This window comes from Bubalus kerabau, chromosome 11 (assembly GCF_029407905.1).
Source record: "Bubalus kerabau isolate K-KA32 ecotype Philippines breed swamp buffalo chromosome 11, PCC_UOA_SB_1v2, whole genome shotgun sequence".
In the NCBI taxonomy this organism is placed as follows: Eukaryota; Metazoa; Chordata; class Mammalia; order Artiodactyla; family Bovidae; genus Bubalus; species Bubalus kerabau.
The window spans coordinates 96,826,357-96,835,483 of NC_073634.1; the positions used below are offsets into that span (position 1 = coordinate 96,826,357).

The window sequence follows — 9,127 nt, forward strand, 5'->3', positions numbered from 1 at the left end:
GTGAAGGGTTTTTCACTTATTGAGCCAATGTTTGCTGCTAAGTCTCCATACTCCTTACCTACTGTGTCCTTGGCGGTGTATTGATTGATATAATGGGTGTATAGAAATGTAAAATGCAGCTTTGTCCAATGCTTTTTTGGAGGCTGGTGCCTGACTTTGGAATAATCACCTTTAGAGAAAAACAAGTTTCTTAAAATGTTAACAGGCCTCCTCGCCAGAAGATGATGTAATTCACCTGAACTTTTGCATATGATAAGTTTGAAAGCCTGGCTTTGATTAGGACCAGGAACTGCTGTCCTTGTATGACTCCACCCCTTCCCCCATTATCCTCTATGCACAACTTAAGGTATAAAAACTACTTTGGAAAATAAAGTGCGGGCCTTGTTCACTGAAACTTGGTCTCCCCACGTCGCTCTCTCTTTCAAATTCTGGCTGAGTCTCCATCTGGAGCGCGGAACCCACCATGCTTGCTAATTATGCCTGGGCTTCTAAGATCCGACCTGGGAGGCCTCAGTGTCTCCTCTCCTTCGGGAGAACGGAAGGACGCCTGCGGCCTACGTAAGTGGTGCAAATTTCTTGTCTTGAAGTTTTATTGGTCTCCCGCGTAAACCAAGCTACTCAGCCTCTTTTCTCCACTGAATTTTCCTACTGAGCTATCCTCATTCCATTACTCTTTATATCCTTAATTAACGTTTAATTAAGCAGTTGTTTCCTGACCCTCGCCTACGCCATCTCTCCTTCGAATACCCTGGATCAGCCAGGGCTGGACCCCGGCACTTCTCCAATGCATGAAAGTGAAAAGTGAAAGTAAAGTCGCTCAGTCGTGTCCGACTCTAGCGACCCCCATGGACTGCAGCCTACCAGGCTCCTCCATCCATGGGATTTTCCAGGCAAGAGTACTGGAGTGGGGTGCCATCGCCTTCTCCGACTGACAAGCTAGCATTTTGCAAAGCAGTCAGTCTAGGCAGCCTGCCGTAGAGCTGGCTGGCTCAGGGCATCAAGGAAAACAATGTTAGCTATTTATAGATTCTGCAGAAAACTGTGAAGTACAGGGAACAGGTTGTTTCTGTCTACTGTAAGCACCTCTACTTGGCTGAGCCAATTTCCTCATCAAAATTCTCTCAACTTCTCATGTCAGGATTTTCCAGAGAAATATATTCAAAATACAGGTCATATTTTGATGTTGTAAGCATGCACTTTCATTTATGAGAATTTTAGTCCTGAGGATGTGCTGGTAAGTATTAATTATTGCCTGAATTTAATTGGTCTAAGCTTTAAAACCATGCAACAATTCCTATCTAAATGTATGAGAAAATAATAGGGCCATAGTTTGTATTATGAATCCCATATTTTATTCCTTTTTTAAAAATATCCCTTGGGTTTCTTTAAGGTTCCAAGAAATGTGAATAAGTGTAGTGTAACTGCCTTAGTTATCTATTCAGTTCAGTTCAGTCGCTCAGTTGTGTTCGACTCTTTGCGACCCCATGAACCGCAGCACGCCAGGCCTCCCTGTCCATCACCAACTCCCAGAGTTCACCCAAACTCATGTCCATTGAGTTGGTGATGCCATCCAACCATCTCCTCCTCTGTCGTCCCCTTCTCCTGCTGCCCTCAATCTTTCCCAGTATCAGGGTCTTTTCAAATGAGTCAGCTCTTCATATCAGGTGGCCAAAGTATTGGAGTTTCAGCTCCAACATCAGTCAATCCAATGAACACCCAGGACTGATCTCCTTTAGGATAGACTGGTTGGATCTCCTTGCAGTCCAAGGGACTCTCAAGAGTCTTCTCCAACACGACAGTTGAAAAGCATAAATTCGTCAGCACTCAGCTTTCTTTATAGTCCAACTCTCACATCCATACATTACTGCTGGAAAAACCATAGCCTTGACTAGACGGACTTCTGTTGACAAAGTAATGTCTCTGCTTTTGAATATGCTATCTAGGTTGGTCATAACTTTCTTTCCAAGGAGTAAGTGTCTTTTAATTTCATGGCTGCAATCACCATCTGCAGTGATTTTGGAGCCCCAAAAAATAAAGTCTGACACTGTTTCCCCATCTATTTGCCACGAAGTGATGGGACCAGATGCCATGATCTTAGTTTTCTGAATGTTGACCTTTAAGCCAACTTTTCACTCTCCTCTTTCACTTTTTTCAAGGGGCTCTTTAGTTCTTCTTCACTTTCTGCCATAAGGATGGTGTCATCTGTATATCTGAGGTTATTGATATTTCTCCCCGCAATCTTGATCCCAGCTTGTGCTTCTTCCAGCCCTGCACTTCTCATGATGTACTCTGCATAGAAATTAAATAAACAGGGTGACAATATACAGCCTTGACGTACTCCTTTTCCTATTTGGAACCAGTCTGTTGTTCCATTTCCAGTTGTAACTGTTGCTTCCTGACCTGCATACAGGTTTCTCAAGAGGCAGGTCAGGTAGCCTGGTATTCCCATCTCTTTGAGAATTTTCCAGTTTATTGTGATTCACGCAGTCAAAGACTTTGGCGTAGTTATCTATTGCTGTAGAACAAATTACCCCAACATTGAGAAAACAGAACAATATTCATATCTCCTAGTGTACGTGAGTCAGGGCTCTGGGCATGGCCTAGCTTGGTGCCTCTGGCTCAAGATGTCTTATAATGTAGCAGTCCAACATTTGGCTGGGACTGAGGTCTTATTCTCAAGTGGGGAGTTGGGGCAACAGAGATCCACTTTCAAGCTGATTTCCATGGTTGCTGGCAGACTTCTGTTCTTTTCCACCTGGGTTGGCTTCCTAAATGCCCTTGTTATCTAAGATAACAAGATAAGAGAGAGAGAGAGGGACAGAGAATCCAAGACCGAGAGAGAGAGGAACAGAGAGAGAATCCAAGACCAAGATAGAAATCAGTCTTTTATAACCTAACCTTCGAAATTACACCCATCACTTCGGTTGTATTATTTTCATTTGAAGTGAGCCAGTGAATCCAGCCCACACTCAAGGGGAAGGGATTATATAAGAACTTGAATACCATACCAAGAGGCTGAGGGGTCCACCCTGAAAAGTTCTCCTTAGGGGGACTGAAAGCCAGTTAAGTATGGAGACATATTTAGGTTGGTAATATTTTAGAGGATTTTGAAAGTTAGATAACATAATTAAAAGCCAGAAAGAATAGCTATCGTTGTAATTTTTTGCAAAAAGTAAATTAGACAGCTTAAAGAGTTGAGCGGACAGAAAACAGGAATCAACAAAAGGTAAAAAAGTAAGAGAAAACTAATAAAACGTTTAAGTATAAATGTAAATGTACAGTTTTAATACTGATTTTCATTGATCTCTCTTGTTCTCTTGTGTATTATAGAGGGGTTATCCACTTGTACGCTTGCTGGGAATGTCGTTTGCATCCATCAGGAATATGACTGTGTACCCGAGTCAGTGAACAGCATTCCCCAGGACCGCTCAGTTTACCTTACCAGTATTCAGGGGTGATGTGGAGAGTGACATTTCCTTTTAATGAGAGTACCATGTGTAATTTATAGTTTTTGAAGTATTTTACCTGTAATGTAAGGTTTTTGTTTATTCATAGAGAGTACTGAAGGTTTTTCCTGGTGGGAAAAACAAAATCCATGAGCTCTTAAAGCATTTGCCTTTTATCAAGGGAAAAATCTTGATCCAACCAGATTTGCCAACTATTATTAAACACATTTAAAGTTTTGAAGTAACTGAAATACTTAAATGCCTCGAGGCTGGGTTCCCAGGCTTACCATTTTTCCAGATTATAATCAACTGGAGATAAAACAAGACTTGGTCCTCTACTGAGTTTCCCAGATAAAGTTTTTCAACCAATATTTTTGTAAATTTAGAACAAATTTGTCCCTCTTGTTTGGATTATTTTTGTTATAAAAGTATTAAAGGTCGAGAAATATTAATAGTTTTGGATAACATCAACCAGTGTGAGAATTATTTCAAATAACCTTTCTCTTTACCTTCCTCTGTCAGTATGGGGCCAATTTGTGGGAATTGAATATGTCTTTCTTATTTACAAATTAGACTAAACAACTTTTTGTTTTTGTATTAATGAATGTAAAACCAGTGAGGGCTACTTCCTTATAATAGATACTTTTTTAAGTATTAAAAGTGGTATCTTTAGTGTATGCTTTAATTTTATAAATTGAAATTTGCTTTAGATGTTAGATTGTCTTTAAGAAGCAATTAAATTTCTTTTTAAGGTTTTGGTTAGAGCCATCTGAGAAAACCTCTTTGCTTTCATAGCTTTGACAACAATATTTTAGTAGCAATATTTTTCTTTAAATAGTCCAAATATTTAAAATGTAAGAAACAAAATTCTTTCTCTTTTTTAGAAATATTTGGGTTTCTCTTATTTACATATACATTTTTAATCTTTATAAGCCAGTCAGGACAGAGCTTTATTAGATTTTGAGAGTATGTAATAACAGATACGGGGCTTCCCAGGTGGTACAGTGGTACAGAATATGCCTGCCAGTGCAGGAGATGCAAGATATGTGGGTTCCATCCCTGGCTCAGGAAGATCCTTTAGAGGAGGAAATGGCAACCCGCTACAATATTCCTGCCTGGAGAATCCCAGGGATGGAGGAGCCTGGTGGGCTACAGTCCATGGGGTCTCAAAAGAGTCAGACACGACTGAGCACACATGCAGTAATAGATAAAACCTGTGTTCTGATTAACATGGTGGATTACACTGATTGATTTTCAAATGTTAAACTAGTCTTACATTCCTGAGATAAACCCTATTTGGACATGATGGATTATAATTTACATACATAAATATCTGAATTTGCTAAGATCTTAAGGATTTTTGCATCTGTGTTCACAAGGGATATTGAGTTGTAATTTTTTGTTAAGTTATTGTCAGGTTTTGATGCCAGGGTTTTACTGATCTAATGAAAACTAGTTAGGAAGTTCTCTCCATTTTCTGAAAGAGCTTCTGTGAAACTGACATCATTTTATCCTTAAATGTTTAATAGAATTCACCTGGGAAACCACTGGGAGCCTGAAGTTTCCTCTGTGGGAAGCTTTTCATAATGAATTTCATTTGTTCAGTAGATAACGCAGCTATGGCAGGCAGCTTCTAAAATGGTTCCTGTAGCAGTAAATAATCTCTTAGCTCTCAATTCACTCTTCTTGGCTTTTTAAGAATGGACAGAATTCCTTTATGCATCTCTCCTTTGCAGTGAGCGCAATGAACTACTCAGTAGTGGGCACTGGAGGAGGAGGGGCTGTGGTCAGTGGTACGGCCATAAGGACATCCAGTAGAGTTCTTCCCTAGACATGGGCCCAGCACATGTGGTTATCCTGCAACCTCCCTCTGGTCTAGCACTAAGAAAGCCTGCAGCTGTCTCAACAGGGAAGTCAGTGCCCTGAAGGGCTCCTGCCTGCATTGGCAGCCAAAGGCTTCCTGTCTGCACTGGCACCAGTTTTCCTCTGCAGGCTCACTTGCAGTCCAGAACATTGCTTTTTGCTTGCCAGTAACCAAACCCAGGCTGGGCAAACCAGCAAACTTCTCTTCTGCCCAGCGGGTTGAACTTCACGGTCTCCAATGAGGTCTGGCCCCCAGTCTCCATAAGAGATCCCCTTTCCAAGTTTGTACTTCCTTTTCTTTTTTTCCGCCAATACATGCTCACCATTTTATTCTTTAAAAAAAAACAAACAAAAAAAAAACTGGGACTTCCCTGGTGGTCCAGTGGCTAAGACTCCATGCTCCCAATGCAGGGGACCTGGGATTAATCCCTGGCCAGGGAACCAGATCCCACATGCTGGAACTAAGAGTTTGCATGCCACCCCGAAGCCTGAAGATACCATGTGTCACAACTAAGAGCTAGTGCAACCAAATACATGAATAAACATTTTTTAAAAATCTATTTGGAAAACCTAAGTAAGATTAAACTAGGAGGACAAGTTTGTCCTTCCTTAGCTACTCTCCCTAAGCCATAGGGTACCATATGGAATTTTCGTTAATATTATAGTCACTCACTGACTAGATTGTAATAATTCTTTTGTATCATACAGCCCCCTGTGGTTTTTACCTCCCGATGGGAGTAGAGGAGTCACCAGGTCCGGTGCACACAGAGGTGAGGGGATCACACCAGAATATGATTACCAGGAGGTATGGGTCTTTGGGAGCTATATCAGTCCGAGTGTGGTCTGGACCTAGTGATTTGTTTCTAAGGAATAATGACAAAACTGATGGGATGTTGCTTCCAAGATTCAGTTCAGTTCAGTTCAGTCGAGTCCTTGCGACCCGACGGATTGCAGCACACCAGGCTTCCCTATCCATCACCAACTCCCAGAGCTTGCTCAAACTCATGTCCATCAAGTCAGTGATGCCATACAACCATCTCATCTTCTGTCGTCCCCTTCTCGTCCTGCCTTCAATCTTTCCCAGCATCAGGGTCTTTTCTAAGGAGTCAGGTCTTCGCATCAGGTGGCCAAAGTATTGGAACTTCAGCTTCAGCATCAGTCCTTCCAATGAATATTCAGGACTGATTTCCTTTAGGATGGACTGGGTTGATCTCCTTGCAGTCCAAGGGACTCTCACAAGTCTTCTCCAACACCACCGAGTTCAAAAGATCAATTCTTCGGCACTCAGCTTTCTTTATAGTCCAACTCTCACAGCCATGCATGACTACTGGAAAAAACATAGCTTTCACTAGACAGACCTTTAATATCTCTGCTTTTTAATATGCTATCTAGGTTGGTCATAGCTTTTCTTCCAAGGAGCAAGTGTCTTTTAATTTCACAGCTGCAGTCACCATCTGCAGTGATTTTGGAGCCCAAGAAAATAGTCGATGTTTTCTGTTGTTTCCCCATCTATTTCCCATGAAGTGATGGGACCAGATGCCATGATCTTAGTTTTTTGAATGTTGAGTTTTTAAGGCAACTTTTTCACTTTCCTCTTTCACTTTCATCAAGAGGCTCTTTAGTTCTTCTTCGCTTTCTGCCATAAGGATGGTGTCATCTGCATATCTGAGGTTATTGCTGTTTCTCCCGGCAATCTTTGATTCCAGCTTGTGCTTCATCCAGCCTGGCATTTTGCATAATGTACCCTGCATATAAGTTAAATAAGCTTCCAAGATTAGGTTATAAAAGATTGTGACCTCACTGCTCCTTCCAAAATAGTTGGAATAGTGCTCCTATTCATTATTAGCCTATGAAATTACACAGCCCATAAAAAGTAACCATGCCTTATTTTGAGGCCTCTTGCCCTTCTGAGATGGCCCACATCATCTGTGGAGTGTGTTTCTCTCTAAATAAATCCACTTCTTACCTATCAAAAAAAAAATTTGTGACTTATTTATAGCTCATGCCACCTGGCCCCACCCCCCTACTTATTCTGGGCTCTTTTGGTCTGCTGAGCCAAGCTACCATTTGATTGTCATCTCCCCTACAGAGAGGCTCACGAGGCAGAAAACTGAGGGCCAAGCTTCAGCCAATGAAAAGCTGAGGCCTCATTCCAACATTCAGGAGGAACTGAACCCTACCAACAATAAGTGGAGGGAGCTTGGAAGCAGACCCTTGATCAGGAGAGTTGCGAGATGACTACAGAGCCAGTTAAGACCTAGACTACATCACTGAGGTTGTGAGAGAGATCCAGAGCAGGGTACTTCTCTAAGTTACGTGCAGACTCCTGACCTACAGAAACTATGAAATAATGTTGTGTTAAGCCACTAAATTTGAGGATTCTCTTGTTATGTGATAATAGGTAACTAATAAAAGAGTTGTTCCAGTTTTCTTTTTTCATCCTGTATCTCTTTTGGTAAATTGTATTTTGCAGGAATTTGTCCATTTTTAAATTAAAACCATATAGTTTAATTTATTCATTTCCTTCAGAAGTAGACCAAGTACACTAATCTACTTGGTCAAGAAATACTTCAGAAACAGAAAAAAAAAAAAAGTCCACACAAAGACATGTACACAAATGTTCATAGCAGCTTTATTTGTAATAGTGAGAAAATCACCCAAATGCTCTAAAATGGGTCAATGTTCAAACAAAATGTGCTATGTCCATACCATCGTATACTTACTCAGCAATAAAAAGAAGAAACTAAGACATGCAGCAATTTGGATGGTTTTCAGGGGAATTAGGCTGCATGAACAAAGCCAATCTCAAAAGGGTACATTCTGCATAATTTCACTTATATATATAAAGGGATAGGTCACATGAGGGACCACTGAGATGACAGAATAATTTTTTTTTCAGTTGTTATCAAGAACTGTGGTGGTTCCACAGACCTACATGTGATAAAACTGAACTACACACACACAAACACACACACACACACACAAATGAGTGCATGTGAAAGCTGGTGAAATTTTAAAAAGTTCCATAGATTGTGACTAACATCAATTTCCTGGTTTTGGTATTATAGTCTAGTTACATAAGAGACTACCATTGGGGGAACTGTATCAAGAGTATATGGGTACTCTATTATTTTTGCAAATTCCTGTCAATCTATAATTATTTCAGGATATCAAGTTTAAAAACAAACTAGCAAAAAGCTTCAGTTGATCTCATCCAGTCTCTTGGGTTAAAATATGTTTTAAATAGTACTCTGACCCTCTACCCCCATTACTCTTCATCTAATTTTCAGTGAGGTTGACTTTTAAGCAAAGACCCGAAGAAAGCGCGAGATCTAGTGAAGATTCTGACAGGGGTCGGGAAAGCCTTCTAACCTTAGGGGACAGCATGGGTAAAGGCCCTACGATGGGAGCAGGCCTAGATGGCCTGTTGAAGAAATCAGTAGCCAAAGCGGCTGGAGCACAGTGAGTAAAATATCAAAGAAAAGGCTCTGGCTTTCACCCTGAGTGAGATGAACAGCATTTGGAGGGTTTTGGGCACAACAGTGAAGAGATCAAGCTGACATTTTAACTGATTTCTTTAGCTGCTGTGGGGAGAACAAACTGAAGGGGAGGCAAGAAGCAAGGAGAACAGGAGGCTGTCACAGTCCAGGTGAGCGAGCGATAACTGTGACTTGGACCTCCGTGGTGAGAAGTGGTGAAATTCTGGGTATCTATTTTGGAGGCAGGGCTGACAGGTTTTGTGCGATATTTACTAGAGATCTAGTTAAGATGTTCAGGAGATGGCCCTAAAACTGTTCACATAACTTAAAACTATAATG

The 9,127-nt window shown here is 41.0% G+C and overlaps 1 long non-coding RNA gene across 1 annotated transcript; it reads left to right on the plus strand.

Moving 5' to 3' along the window:
- Positions 1-420: 420 nt before the first annotated feature.
- Positions 421-7,585, plus strand: LOC129623522 (uncharacterized). Its single transcript, XR_008700578.1, has 2 exons — positions 421-558; positions 7,399-7,585. It is a non-coding gene; the product is annotated as an uncharacterized LOC129623522 (long non-coding RNA).
- The last annotated feature ends 1,542 nt before the right edge of the window (positions 7,586-9,127 follow it).